Genomic DNA, 16,315 nt, shown 5'->3' on the forward strand with positions numbered 1-16,315 from the left:
CAATTGTGGACAAGTTTCGCGAATATGTTTCTCATTTACAATGCACTATGAAATCTGATAGTGGGCGCTTTAAGTGAGTTATGTCCCCTTTATCAAATCCACGTGATGGTTCGGCCCCCTTCACCGCATGACGTCTGGTGCTATTAAGGGGTTTTATCAGGTTCGATAACAAAAATGTTTTTTTCTAAATATTTTGAATTTCTATCCCTCGACTATTTCTTAACTCTCCATTCAGGAATCGTACCTACATATTTACTGTCACATACGTGTTCAATTGAAATTCATCTTTCCATGTCAGAATATAATATGTCATTAGCGCATGCTATCACGTGCGTCACACATGTTGCGTACAACCCATTAAAGTGAAAGGTCATAAACATTTCGGAATTCTTTTTTTTTCCGGATTTAAACGGATAGAATGTGGCTATGATATGAAGTCAGACAAAGTACTGTTAGAGCCACTCTCCACCATATGTGACTATAGTGATAATACGGGGCCAGCACGGTACCCTGTAGGTCATGTTTCCCTAACTTGTTAAATTTAATTTGGATCTGAAGTGTAATATATTGTTGTTTACTATCAAATTATGTTTAATTAAATGTTGACATAGGCATACTTCATTTGAAATTGTTTAAACACTGTTTTATTAATAAATCAATATTTGTCTAATAATACTTTACCCATTGGAGTAATTTGCCCCAGCATGTTCAACCGGTAAGGCATGGAACATTGGTTTTTCCAATGTCTGGAAACTGTTTCGACCACAACAGTTACAATAGACAATGATAACGTCCACAGTTTAAAGTTGAGTACGAAGAAACCATCCCAATGAGACGCGATAATTGGGTGAGGGAAGAAAACAGGAAAAAATAGCAAACAGGCAACAAACTTAAAGATGTCTGATATTGGGATTCCGAATGAATATTTTGTTCAAATGTTCTGCTGGGTGCATTTCTCGTTGTTAATTTTGTGACTTCAATGCCGAAGAAATATATCCTTATTAATAACTGAGGTCATAGAAGATGCGTATGACCTTACGAACGTTTGACACGTACCTGACCTTACGCATGTATTACCTTACATATGTGTGATGTTACACACGTATGACCTTGCACAGTAATGCCATTAACATGTGTAATGATTAGACACGTAAGTACAAATACACAAATGCAAATAGACTAGTTCTTTTCTTCATTTTCTTCAAGTTACCAAATACCAATTATTATAAAACTTCACGATATACATACATACTAGTTAGTATATGCGCGCTTTCTATTGCGAATGGAGTAGGTTAAAATAGCTTTAATAGTTATGCATATTTGTCAGCAAAACGCACATCAATAGAAATAGGAATAGTGTTCTCAGTAAACAAGGATAATATTTGCATTTTCAATTCATGTTGAAATATCAAGTTTTCTTGAAATGAATATTACATTTGTAAAGTTACGAACATCCTTAATTGGACAAAGCAATTTGATAAAAAAAAAAGGTTTATCGGCAGATTACTACAATTCCATATCAATCCCCAATTTCACTTGAATATCACAGTCCAAGTTTCTTTTACCATCGAGATAATCTCAATCCTGACCTCGTACCGATATATAGAGGACCAATATTTGTATATACTGGATCCATTCATCAATTACGAGAAAAAATCAAATCGCTTTCTTTCAATCGATCTTTTTTTCGCAAATTAATCTGTGAAATAAAATTCTCTTAGAAGTCTTTGGTGATCGATCGGAACACAAGAGTATAAAAACAAAATACATTGATCTTCGATATCGGTTTTAAGGATGTAGGTGAGTCGAAAGAGTCGGTAACGTGTTTTGTCCCGGAAACTTTTCCGTATTTATAGCATGCTTGATTAACTTTCCTATGACATAAGGACGAGATTTTGAGTTCGCCATCATTCATCTATAAATATCGCTATAACTGAAATTATTCACGCTACATATTCACTGTCGTGTGTATCAAAAGGAATCGTTGCTGATAGCCTGTTACCAGTCTTGCTTGTGTTTTGTTTTGTTAAGGGTTTAACGTCCTAGCTACTGTAAAATACAGATAAAGACGGATGTTAAGGTAGAAACTAACGAAAAGAAAGAAAAGATAGGAAAGACAATGAAAGACAGAGGGCCGAAGAGTTACAATTAGCGCAGCAGATCTCTGTTTTTTCAGTGCCCTTTAGAAGGAGACAGAAGAAATTCTACAATTTTGCAGCTGACCCCGTTTTAGTCAACTTGTCTTCAATGAAAAACACGGTGAGCCGTGAAAGAATTTGGGGACTATTTCATGTCTCTCAGTCTAACTAATTAGGTAAATACGAGCGAGAAATCATTGGAATATCTCTTCAAACACAAACTAGAATTAAACAATCATGATGTCATGCAAACGAAGCCCCTTTACAACTCGAAGCGTTCTATAAACATCCCTTTTGTAGATTCAGTCCATGCTTTACTGTATTTGTTTCGATTTTCCGTACATAAATAGTTGATTTATTTTCTAAACACTACTGATAGCGGGACAGCGCTTGTGTGACGTCACCGTAAAATATGACAGCTGTGTTGTTGTCAACAAAATCGATGACTGGAGATGTACTTTACGCTCTAGGGCGGGATTAAGTTATATTTATGTTTTTTCATATTGTTAGTTTATAAATATCGATCCTGTCACTAGTGACACACTTAAATACCGTGTCATAATCAATACACGTAGAGAGAAAAAACGCTGAACGAATGTATTTTTTTTTTATTTAAAAAAAAAAATCAATATTTGTGAAAATGACATTGACCAGATGATTGTTGTCAAATTCGTGACAATGACAATACCTTCTGATAGAAATTTCGCTTTTTATAGATGGTAGGAAATACAAACTTAACGTGGGTCGCTTCACCTGTTCATTTCCCAGGTAACTACAGGTTTCCGCAGAGCTATCAATACAATCTACTTCGTCAGTTCTAAGTTTAGAACTTTTTGCTGATGTAACGCTTAGTATCCTATATATAGGTAGTATACACAATGATGGCAGGGATTAGAATGCACGTCCTTTGCACGTCTGGAATATCTTTTTACCGGTAAGTAAACCTTCACAAATGTCGTTTTGGGGAACAGTTAACATTTTCTTGCCATCTGGTTCCAAATGTTTACGGATAAAATCCGGAATCCGTCATTTGTTTTCCTTTGAACGCAGATTTGATGAAGAGTGTACATGACTGCGTAGTTAGGTACATCCATAGTGTCTCGTTGAGTACAAGTCTGTGTCGTTTGGTTGGTGATTAACTTCAGGTGTCGTTTGGTTGGTGATTACATTTCCAGTGTCGTTTGGTTGGTGATTACATTTCCAGTGTCGTTTGGATGGTGATGAATGAATAGCATGTGTCTCCGGTAGTTGGATGAATATCCTGTGTGGTGGGGTGTTGAAGAGTGCATATCCTGTGTCGTTGGTTGTTGGCGGTTGGTTTCTGTATTCAGTTGTTGAGTTAATATCTGGTGTCTTTGGTTGTTTGAGGTTTGTTTGTGAGTGAATGCCCTATTTCGTTTTTACTCTGGTGCAATGCCACAGTTAAGGTTTGCGTTTTTCGCCGAAAATCGGTTATATTGAACCCTTAGCGTTTTTGTTGTATAACGTACCACTATATTAGGTTCTGTTGTATACAACATGGTAACCAATGAAATCAAACCTATAAATGGTAACCACCGTTTTGTGTCTGGTATCTCACTTGTACTTCCATGGTTAACAACCCCTATGATCCAAATTTATCACTCACCTCTATGTGGTACCATCTGGTGTTTATATAGTAACCATCGACTACTCTTTGGTAACCATTGCTCTGTCTTTGGAAACCGTCCAAATAGTAATGGTGACAACTTACCATTCTTTGTTCATACTTACTTCGGTAACTAATAACGCTGCTCTGTTAACAACTGATGTGTTGATGGTAACCACTGGTGTGTTGATGGTAACCACTGATGTGTTGATGGTTACCACTGATGTATTGATGGTAACCACTGATGTGTTGATGGTCCCCACTGATGTGTTGATGGTGACCACTGATGTGGTGATGGTAACCACTGATGTGTTGATGGTAACCACTGTTGTGTTGATGATAACCACTGATGTGTTGATGGTAACCACTGATGTGTTGATGGTAACCACTGGTGTGTTGATGGTAACCACTAATGTGTTGATGGTTACCACTGGTGTGTTGATGGTAACCACTGTAGTGTTGATGGTAACCATTGATGTATAGATGGTAACCACTGATGTGTAGATGGTAATCATTGATGTGTTGATGGTAACCACTGATGTGTTAATAGTGACCACTGATGTGTTGATGGTAACCACTGATGTTTCTATGGTTACCACTGGTGTGTTGATGGTAACCACTGATGTGTTGATGGTAACCTCTGATGTTTCTATGGTTACCACTGGTGTGTTGAACTGTTGTGTTGATGGTAACCACTGTCGTGTTGATGGTAACAACTGTAGTGTTGATGGTAACCACTGTTGTGTTGACAGTTACTACTGATGTGTTGATGGTAACCAATGTCGTGTTGATGGTAATCACTGATGTTTCTATGGTTACCACTGGTGTGTTGATGGTACCCACTGATGTGTCGATGGTAACCCCTGATGTGTTTATGGTAACCATCGATGTGTTGATGGTAACCACTTACATAAATCTAGTAACCACTGATGTGTTGATGTTAACAACTGATGTGTTGATGGTAACCCCTGATGTGTTAATAGTGACCATGGTAACCACTGATGTGTTGAACTGATGTGTTAATAGTGACCACTGGTTTGTTGATGGTAACCACTGATGTGATAATAGTGACCACTGATGTGTTGAGGGTAACCACTGATGTTTCTATGTTTACCACTGGTGTGTTGATGGGAACCACTGATGTGTTGATGGTGACCACTGATATGTCGATGGTAACCACTTCCATAATTCTAGTAACCACTGATGTGTTGATGTTAACCACTTATGTGTCGATGGTAACCACTAATGTTTTGATGGTTACCACTGATGTGTCTATGGTACCCACTGATGTGTCGATGGTAACTGATGTGTTGATGGTTACCCCTGATGTGTTGATGGTAACCACTTATGTTTCGATGGTTACCACTTGTGTGTTGATGGTAACCACTGTTGTGTCGATGGTAACCACTGATGAGTCGATGGTAACCACTGATGTGGCGATGGTAAACACTGATGTGTTGATAGTAAAGACTCATGTGTTGATGGTAAACACTGATATGTCGATGGTAACCACTGATGAGTCGATGGTAACCACTGATGTATGTGTTAATAGTGACCACTGGTTTGTTGATGGTAACCACTGATGTTTCTATGGTAACCACTGGTGTGTTTATGGTAACCATTGATGTCTTGATGGTAACCACTGATGTGTATATGGTAACCACTGATGTGTTGCTGGTAAACACTGTCGTGTTGATGGTAACCACTGCTGTGTTGATAGTAACGACTCATGTGTTGATGGTTACCACTGATGTGTCTATGGTACCCACTGATGTGTCGATGGTAACCACTAATGTGTTGATGGTTACCACTGGTGTGTTGAACTGTTGTGTTGATGGTAACCACTGACGTGTTAATAGTGACCACTGATGTGTTTATGGTACCCATTGATGTGTTGATGGTAACCCCTGTTGTGTCGATGGTAACCACTGATGTTTGTATGGTTACCACTGGTGTGTTGAACTGTTGTGTTGATGGTAACCACTGTCGTGTTGATTGTAACCACTGATGTGTTGATGATGTGTCGCTGGTAACCACTGATGTGTCGATTGTAACGACTGATGTGTCGATGGTAACCTGTTGATGGTAACCACTGGTGTGTTGATGGTTACCACTGATATGTCGATGGTAACCACTGATGTATGTGTTAATAGTGACCACTGACGTGTTGATGGTAACCACTGATTTGTCTATGGTTACCACTGATGTGTTAATGGTAACCACTGTCGTGTTGATTGTAACCACTGATGTGTTGATGGCAACCACTTATGTGTTGATGGTTACCACTGGTGTGTTGATGGGAACCACTGATGTGTTGATGGTCCCCACTGATGTGTTGATGGTGACCACTGATATGTCGATGGTAACCACTGATGAGGCGATGGTAACCACTGATGTGTCTACCACTGATATGTCGATGGTAACCACTGATGAGTCGATGGTAACCACTGATGTGTCTACCACTGATATGTCGATGGTAACCACTGATGGGTTGATGGCAACCACTGATGTGTTGATGGTCCCCACTGATGTGTTGATGGTGACCACTGATGTGGTGATGGTAACCACTGTTGTGTTCACAGTTACCACTGATGTGTTGATAACCACTGATGTGTTGATGGGAACCACTGATATGTCGATGGTAACCACTGATGTGTCGATGGTAACCACTGATGTGTTGATTGTAACCACTGATGTGTTTATGGTAACCATTGATGTGTTGATGGTAACCACTGATGTGTGGATGGTAATCACTGATGTGTTAATGGTAACCACTGATGTGTTAATAGTGACCACTGATGTGTTGATGGTAACCACTAATGTGTCATGGTAACCACTGTTGTGTTGACAGTTACCACTAATGTGTTGATGGTAACCACTGATGTGATAATAGTGACCACTGATTTGTTGACAGTAACCAATGATGTGTTGATGGTAACCACTTACATAAATCTAGTAACCACTGATGTGTTGATAGTGACCACTGATGTGTTGATGGTAATCACTAATGTGTTGATGGTAACCATTGATGTGTTCATGGTAACCACTGATGTGTCGATGGTAGCCACTGATGTGTTGCTGGTAACCACTGTCGTGTTGATGGTAACAACTGTAGTGTTGATGGTAACCATTGATGTGTTGATGGTAACCACTGGTGTGTTGATGGTAAACACTGTCGTGTTGATGGTAACCACTGATGTGTTAATAGTGACCACTGATGTGTTGATGGTAACCACTAATGTGTCATGGTAACCACTGTTGTGTTGACAGTTACCACTGATGTGTTGATGGTAACCACTGATATGTTGCTGGTAACCACTGCTGTGTTGATGGTTACCACTGATGTGTCGATGGTAACCACTGATGTGTTGATAGTAACCACTGATGTGTTGATGGTAATCACTGATGTGTTGAGGGTAACCACTGATGTGTTCATGGGAACCACTGATGTGTCGATGGTAGCCACTGATGTGTTGCTGGTAACCACTGTCGTGTTGATGGTAACCACTGTAGTGTTGATGGTAACCATTGATGTGTTGATGGTAACCACTGATGTGTCGATGGTAATCACTGATGTGTTGATGGTAACCACTGATGTTTCTATGGTAACCACTGGTGTGTTGATGGTAACCACTGATGTGTTGATGGTAACCACTGATGTGTCGATGGTAACCACTGATGTGTTGATGGTAACCACTGATGTGTCGATGGTAACCACTGATGTGTTGATAGTAACGACTCATGTGTTGATGGTTACCACTGGTGTGTTGATGGTTACCACTGATATGTCGATGGTAACCACTGATGTGTTGATGGTAACCACTGAAGTGTCTATGGTTACCACTGATGTGTTGATGGTAACCACTGATATGTCGATGGTAACCACTTATATAAATCTAGTAACCACTGATGTGTTGATAGTAACCACTGATGTGTTGATGGTAATCACTGATGTGTTGATGGTAACCATTGATGTGTTCATGGTAACCACTGATGTGTCGATGGTAACCACAGATGTGTCGCTGGTAACCACTAATGTGTTGATGGTTACCACTGATGTGTCCATGGTAACCACTGATGTGTTGATGGTACCCACTGATGTGTTGACGGTAACCACTGTAGTGTTGATAGTGACCACTGATGTGTTGCTGGTAACCACTGATGTGTTCATGGTAACCACTGATGTGTCGATGGTAGCCCCTGATGTGTTGCTGGTAACCACTGTCGTGTTGATGGTAACCACTGATGTGTTGATCGTTACCACTGATGTGTTGACGGTTACCAATGATGTGTTGATGGTAACCACTAATGTATTGATGGTTACCACTGATGTGTTGATGGTAACCACTGACGTGTCTATGGTTACCACTGATGTGTTGATGGTAACCACTGATATGTTGATGGTAAACACTGATGTGATGTTGGTTACCACTGATGTGTCGATGGTAACCACTGAGGTGTTGATGGTAACCACTGATGTGTTGACGGTAACCACTGTAGTGATGAAGGTAACCACTGTTGTGCTGATGGTAACCACTGATGTGTTGATGGTTACCATTGATGTGTTGATGGTAACCACAGATGTGTTGACGGTAACCACTGTTGTGTTGATAGTGACCACTGATGTGTTGATGGTAACCACTGATGTGTCGATGGTAACCACTGATGAGTCGATGGTAACCACTGATGCGTTGATGGTAACCGCTGATGTGTTGATGGTAACCACTGTTGTGTTGATAGTGACCACTGATGTGTTGATGGTGACGTGTGATGTGTTGATGGTAACCATTGATGAGTCGATGGTAACCACTGATGTGTTGATGGTAACCGCTGATGTGTTGATGGTAAACACTGTCGTGTTGATGATTAGCACTGATGTGTTGATGGTAACCACTGATGAGTCGATGGTAACCACTGACGTGTTGATGGTAACCACTGATGTGTTGATGGTACCCACTGATGTGTTGATGGTAACCATTGATGAGTCGATGGTAACCACTGATGGGTTGATGGTAACCACTGATGAGTCGATGGTAACCACTGACGTGTTGATGGTAACCACTGATGTGTTGATGGTAAGCACTGATGTGTTGATGGTAACCACTGATGTGATAATAGTGACCACTGATGTGTTGATGGTAAACACTGTTGTGTTGATGGTTACCACTGATGTGTTGATGGTAACTACTGATGAGTCGATGGTAACCACTGATGTGTTGACGGTAACCACTGATGTGTTGATGGTAACCACTGATGTGTTGATGGTAAACACTGTCGTGTTGATGGTTACCACTGATGTGTTGATGGTAACCACTGATGAGTCGATGGTAACCACTGCTGTGTTGATGGGAACCACTGTTGTGTTGACAGTTACCACTAATGTGTTTATGGTAACCACTGATGTGATAATAGTGACCACTGATGTGTTGATGGTAACCACTGATGTGATAATGGTTACCACTGATGTATTGATGGTAACCACTGATGAGTCGATGGTAACCACTGATGTGTTGATGGTTACCACTGTTGTGTTGATGGTAACCACTGACATAAATCTAGTAACGACTGATTTGATAATGGTTACCACTGATGTATTGATGGTAACCACTGATGAGTCGATGATAACCACTGATGTGTTGATGGTTACCACTGATGTTTCGATAGTAACCACTGACATAAATCTGGTACCCACTTATAAAGGGTTACTAATGATTTGGTGTTTGCAACTACTGACATATATCTGGTTGCCACTGACTCTTGACTATCCTAACATACTGTTTATGGTAATTAGGTACCAGTCCATTTGTTCACTTCTCACATGTGATGTATATACTGACAACATATAAGGACACACTAGCCTTACTAACCTTTAATCATATGAGCCTTGAGAAACACATGCTATACCTGAAAATAGCCCAAGGTATACGTGTATTCTCACAGAGGTTACAAAAATATGTGAATAATTTGGAACCCGCTTTCCATTTGGAAGAGTTGAAAACAGGAAAGAAATTTCTTGAGACTGTTTTTATGAAAACAGCTGAGACATGTATGGTAACCACATGTGTATCAATGGTTACCAATGACTGACCAATGAAACCTCTGATGTACTTATAGTAAAAACTGAGTCCACTCCTATTTCATTGAGCGTTGATGAGTATGCATCGTGTAGACTTGTCATCTCTTTGATATACAATGAAGTATCTTTGGAAACCACTAGTGTATCTATGGCAACTACTAGTGTATATATCGGAAACACTTATGTATCTATGGTAACCACTAGTGTACAATGGTAACCTCTTGAGTAATTATGGTAACCACAAGTGTATCTATCGCAACCACTTGTGTAATTATGATAACCACTCGTGTATCTATGCTAACCAAATGTGTAACTATGGTAAACACTATCGTATCTATGGTAGCTACAAGTGTATCTATGATAACCACTTGTGAATATATGTCAACCACTAGTGTAATTATGGTTACCACGTAGGTATCCATGGTAGCCACTTGTGTAACTAGTATGGTAACGTCTTGCGTATCTATTCGGTGTTACCACTTATTATATGACGTATTATATGACGTCACATATATCAGTATGCATGTACTAAAATATCAGTTACAGAAGCAGTGATCGGCAACATGAAGAAATGTAAAAAAAAAATGTTCAAAAGAACAACTCAATTAAAGAGATATATGATGATAACGTAAAGTCGACCTTACCTGTTTACGATTATATTAGCCTCCATTCACTTAGTATGGTGGAGATATGACGTCATACAACCAAACTTTGTATCTGAAGTTGTCGCTATCACAGGTCCCCTGGTGTTGAATAAGAACGAGAATAAAACTATCAAGTGTGGGTAACACTGTATGAATTCAAAATCGTCGTTTCTTTAAAGTTGCAAGTAAAAACTAGCTGCATATTATGTTACAAATGTTGTCATTGTCATATTATGGATTAGTCTTGTTCAACCAGACGCTTGATCACTTGTAATTCAAAAGTCTGGTCAAACACAGTACGTTAAAATTACCATCACCAGAGGGCAGTGTTTTTACTTATGTTTCTGGACGTTTTGTCAATTTGAAGCATTTTCTTACATTATTCTCGATTATAGTGAAAACACGGATACTTCATGAATGCATGTTCAATACAACTTTGCGCAACTCGAATTCTGACTTTAAAAGTTGGAAAGGGTGTGTCTACCTTTGACCAATGAAACCATTTACCAGAATTCTGGTAAGCCTCGTTCTGACGTAAGAAAACGATATCGTAGACTTTGACCAGACTCTCTGCTCGGCGTAGTTTGCGCAGACAACAAGATTCTGGTTGAACGAGACTAATTATGGATTAGTGACTTGAGTGTCATTGGGTACACTTCCTGTACACTAAGGTCAATTTATTTATTATCATTTATTAAGGCGTACATATCCCATAAATACGACCGACATCTTACTAGAATTCCCCACATCCCTGTTAGTATATTCCAGATCGTTTTGGTTTACTTTCCAATGTAATACTGAAATAGACACCAATCCAGTTGACAATAGTGATACTTATTATTTTACCTGATTACTTTGTACTAATTCCGTGCTACTTACTATAATAGTATTGCCAATATATGCTCTAGAGCTGACCAGTTTTCCAAACAAGTGCGCCTAACAATATTGTGTAATAGGTTCCTACTTTTATGCAGTTATCACAAACCCGTGTGCCTAATAAAAAGTAAGATCGGATGTTGCTGCCAAAGAATCACGCAGCATTTTCAATAATGTTTGCATATTTTTGACAATTACGTGCGCCTATAAATCATACACTGTCATTAACAATCGCAGTTACTTATTTCTCCAAAACCAGTGTGCCCAAAAATTTATCATAACGCGTGTTTTCAAACAAATTCACCTAATACTTGCAGCGGCGACTGCTAGACAAGTGCACCCAGAAACAAACCCCCTCCGTTGTCAACCGTTTCCCAGGTAACAAAGGAGGGGTTTTCATTAAGCAGATTGCATGTTAAAACTGAAATTGATTTGTAATGGTGAAGATGAAGCCCCAGGCGGTGCACGTGTGCGTTCGTGCTAAAATTCATAGACCATAACATTAACCAATACCCTTCATAAAGAATAGCCGTTCAAATTTCCCGTAATTAATTGTGTTCGATTTGTGATCGGTATCTCTGGGTCAGGATCAGTTCAAGGCTTGAAATGTAAACACACTGATGACACTGATCACAATGGCCGAAGCGTCCTTCTGTATCTTGCCCATTAATTGTAACATTACATATCTTGTTTCTTCTTTGTCTAACTTTATTGCCTATAAAAAAGTATCTCTGAGTGATGGACCCTCCTGTGAGTGTGGGCTTGCTTTTTTGTTCCTCTCGTCATGGGAGGGTGTAATTATAGTTTCCAAGCTAAAATAGCGACCATTTATTTCATAATGTAAAAACAGTTGCGCCTATTTTAACAAAAGATGCTGCAGCTCCGGGATAAGTGTTATTTTGGATCGTTTGCTTCACGCAAATGATCCGAAATAATACTTAGGACGAGAACCTATCTGTTTATGATCTCATTTTGATTTATCTTACAGCAAGAGTGTCTTTTTCATTACAGTCAAGGATATACCGTCCGATATTTGGCAGAGTTCCGTCATTTAACATCTTAAGTAAATTGTCCCACAAAAGTCACGGCAAACAAACGCAGTAAGAAAAACGGGGACATGAAACCGACACGTCTCGTGCACAAAAGTTATATTTAGAACCGTGAGAATTTAGGGCTTCTCTAGAAAAAGTGCCAAAAATGAGGTAATGAGATGGGGCTGTAATTAGCAGAGTTTCTTTGCACTGTGGAGTGATCTCGTACATACGCACGCGTGTTGCCTCTGGCTGTCCCTTTGTCGTACGATCCCGTCCCTTACTTTCGGGAGTCGTGTCTAATTTTAGTGGGGGAAAGGGGGAGGTTTAATATTGCTCGTGTTGCCTGCATCCCTCTACATTTATAATACCGCCGAGAAAAAACGCAATCCAGATGCTGTGTGATCTAGTTCACCCCGTACCGGCCAGGGAGCTACGCTTCGTTGCTGCGCGAGTGTGCATGCTTTCACAACCCTCCCGAGAAGAGGGGCCGCTATTAAAAATGACCCACCGGGGTTTAGGGTTGAATGTTAGGCGGTGCCGATCCCACTGCCAAGAGGTCGGGCCCTTTTACACGCGAGAAGCGGCACGCGCGCACATCGTTTGTAAGCCATCAAACGAACCTCCGCATGGACGCATCAAAAAACCTTGAGCACCCCATATGTATTTGTCTCCGTTGTGAGCGTGTTGCTCCGTTCCTAATTACAGAAACGGCTTACAGTTTAAATCACACACACACACTTACAGACCACGATACTATCTTTGCTTGTAAAATTTACACCGATTTATAGCTCCAACAAATTAGGTAGGAAATAATAGCGTCAGTCTGACAGGTGCGCCCTATCTTGATCCCGGCAGGTTTTTGCGCCCCTATCGCAGAGTGTAAGTAATTCACCATTACAGCATAATTTGTACCTCAAATGTGCATCATTACCAAGCGGGAAGGTCGAGACGAAGTCGTAACAGTGTTCGATGGCACGGAGTTGTCGCTCCTGTCGCTTTGTCTTTGAAAACAATTTAATAAGCGTAACCGATGGATTGGGTTTGGTGAACAAACATTGTTTTGAATCTGACACGAGCCGAGTACGTCGGTGCACCGCTAGCCGAGCAGTGATCGATGTGACACGTTTATGGTCAATCGAGCACGCCCCTTTTTCCTCATCGTATCGCCGTTACACCATTTTAATTGTCCATTAACAAATTCGTCCCGGTTTTAAACTTGTGGTCCATTAATGACGAGACAACCTAATTAGTGACCAGTATGACGTCGTCAATTGGACGCGCGTTGAGCGGACATTACTCACTCGGGTCCAGTGGCTGGCACTGAAATGTCAGTTCGGAGAGAAGGGTAGGGAGGGGGGATTTGGAGGCTGTGAAAGAGTTCCAAACGTGACTCGAGGACGAGCCCAACCTTACTTGCCTGACAAAAACATGTCGACAAGTGTGTACCGTCTGGCTGCCTCTGGTTTCACACGTAACATTCATAGACACATTGCTATGGTTTTTAAAGCTCTGAAATTTCAATTAAGCGGAAGGATAATTAACTTCATTCTTCAATTTTCTCTAGCGGGTCCCTTGGATGTTTTTCACGTTTCACAAATGGCTTTGGTTGGCTAATAACACGAGTTGTTCGCCATATGTACCAAATAAAGGGCCGCGACATATGGTAAGGATATTTATCCTTCGCCGGTTTGTTTACGCTAATCTAGACAAGACCCTAAAGGGGTGGGAGGACGAGGGAGGGGGCATCCCTTTTTATTGTCAAGGAGACGAATTAAAAAGGATGCATCAGAAGCGGCTATGCATGGTACAAAACCTAAAACAATCTAGCGGAGCCATGGCGCTTGTAACATCAACAGTCGAAGAGAGAAACCCTCAGATATAAACCCATTAACTTAGATAATTTGGTTACATGTATTTTAAACTGTCTAAAAGATTTTAAGAAATATTATTTGTGTCCTGACGATTTCAATATGAAAACAGCGCTATAAACGCTACTTACAAATATTTCTTACCGAAGTCTTTACAAAGTCTGACAATAACTTTTTTGGGGCTAAAGAGATAACTATTTTCGTATTCTTCCACGGAAGCAATGGATTTTTTTTTTATCATTTGGCTAAATATGTCTTAAAAAGTCGTTATTCAGACAAATTTGGCCAAATAATAAAATAGTTCATTGTTTTTCTTTTGCAAAGTGACATCATCATTTACACAGATACTCAACCAAAAAATAGATTTGAAAATATCGAGTGATATGCTAAAATCAACTGATTTGCAACAGAGATGTCACCGTTAAAATGACAAAAGCGGTTGTGTTAAGATTTCCGTCAAAATTAAGATTTTTGGAAACGTTTCGTTCAAGATCAAATTTCCTTTCAAAGATTACAGTGCTGGCATAATGAAGCGTATGTGCAGACTTCAGTTAATAAAGACATTTTAGTTTATGTTTGTAGTAAAACATAGTAATAATTTTGATTTATATATGCATGTATACTATAAACCTAGTTAGCTTGGACTTATGTCCAACGTAAAATTTGCGCAACGTAAAACCTTCTTTTGCAAATATTAACCCGTAAAGTATTTATCTTTATATATCCGACACGTGCGGTTGTTTAGAATATCCGGAATACCGAATGGTACGGGAAAATGTTAAAAACGTTAAATTATTTAAAAGTTAAACGTTCCAACCATCCGTGATTGAAAAAAAACAAAGGTCTTGAACTTAAACCAGCCGAGTCCCCGGGTACTGTATGTACATATACATATATAACACAGCTGTGATATAGATCTGGGGGATACTTAGTCTTTGAGAGTTCCAGACCTCCCCATCAACCATTCTGTATAGCAATACTTGACCAGAACACACATAAATATTTGTAAACTTTCGCCGATCTGTGTATGCTATGGGCTGACCGTCACGGCAGGCTGTCCACTCGTAGCCAATAAACACCAATCGCTGTCACTCCCTGCCGAGTTAGGCACGTGAGCTGGACGTTGGTCGCGTGCCTGTTTGATTGGATTGTTCCATTTAGCCCCTCTGATTTTCTAGTGCCGACATTTTTTTTAGGAGAGTGAAAAATGCTCCCAAATGAGTTAAACCCATTGGCTAGCAAATGCTATAACTTACCTATAACCCCACAAATGGCAGGCCTGTATAGGCTAAAGGCCAATAAACTATCAAACTATGTGATGTGTAAATATGTGTCTAAAGAACGTGATAGCGAGATACCGTATGTCTAAAACTTAAGTTGACTTCACCTGTCGCAGGAAACGTGGAACTCGAAACGATTCCAGAAAAAAAAGAACCCTGTCTTGAATGCACTTTCCGAATTGCTGTTTATTCAGTGTACCTGGGCATTTTGTGGTCACTGTGGTCGCATAAAACATTGAGCGTGTATATATATGCAAGTATTGTATATTGCTCGGAAAATGGAGTCTAACGTGGTAATCGCACTAAGATCAAATCATCATGTTCATCACCACAGCCGATCCCTGGCGATCCAGCTGTCAAGTTGTGAAAATGTTTTAGACGATAAAATCAAGATAGTGATGCGTTTTCCCAAAAATAAAATATACTTTCATAGTTCACAAATCATTAAATAAGAACGTATGACAACATATGACAACATAAATAATGCAATGAGTTTATTTACTGCCACAATAAAATATTTGTCACTATTTCTCGGTAGAATGAAGTGACAGTTTAATCACTACACTGAAGTTTTTGAGAGAAAGAAAAAAAAGAAGAAAAAACCCAGTTGATACATTAAAATTTGAAACAGAACATCGCAAAAGACTTATATAAATCTGCCTTACAATGCAGACACCTGTGCATGGGTCATATAATTAGTAATAAATCAGGCTGTCGAGCACCCTTTCTTGATTTAATGTTATTAAAGGTAAAATTATTTTCAAAGAAAATG

The 16,315-nt window shown here is 39.7% G+C and overlaps 1 long non-coding RNA gene across 1 annotated transcript in view; it reads left to right on the forward strand.

Moving 5' to 3' along the window:
• The first annotated feature begins 2,930 nt into the window (after window positions 1-2,930).
• Window positions 2,931-16,315, forward strand: part of LOC110462798 — a 64,187-nt gene continuing 50,802 nt past the window's right edge. Inside the window, exon 1 of the long non-coding RNA XR_002464317.1 lies at window positions 2,931-3,072. This is a non-coding gene — a long non-coding RNA (uncharacterized LOC110462798). The remainder of the gene's footprint in view (window positions 3,073-16,315) is intronic.

Source organism: Mizuhopecten yessoensis, unplaced genomic scaffold (genome assembly GCF_002113885.1).
Source record: "Mizuhopecten yessoensis strain PY_sf001 unplaced genomic scaffold, ASM211388v2 scaffold10831, whole genome shotgun sequence".
Lineage (NCBI taxonomy): Eukaryota > Metazoa > Mollusca > Bivalvia > Pectinida > Pectinidae > Mizuhopecten > Mizuhopecten yessoensis.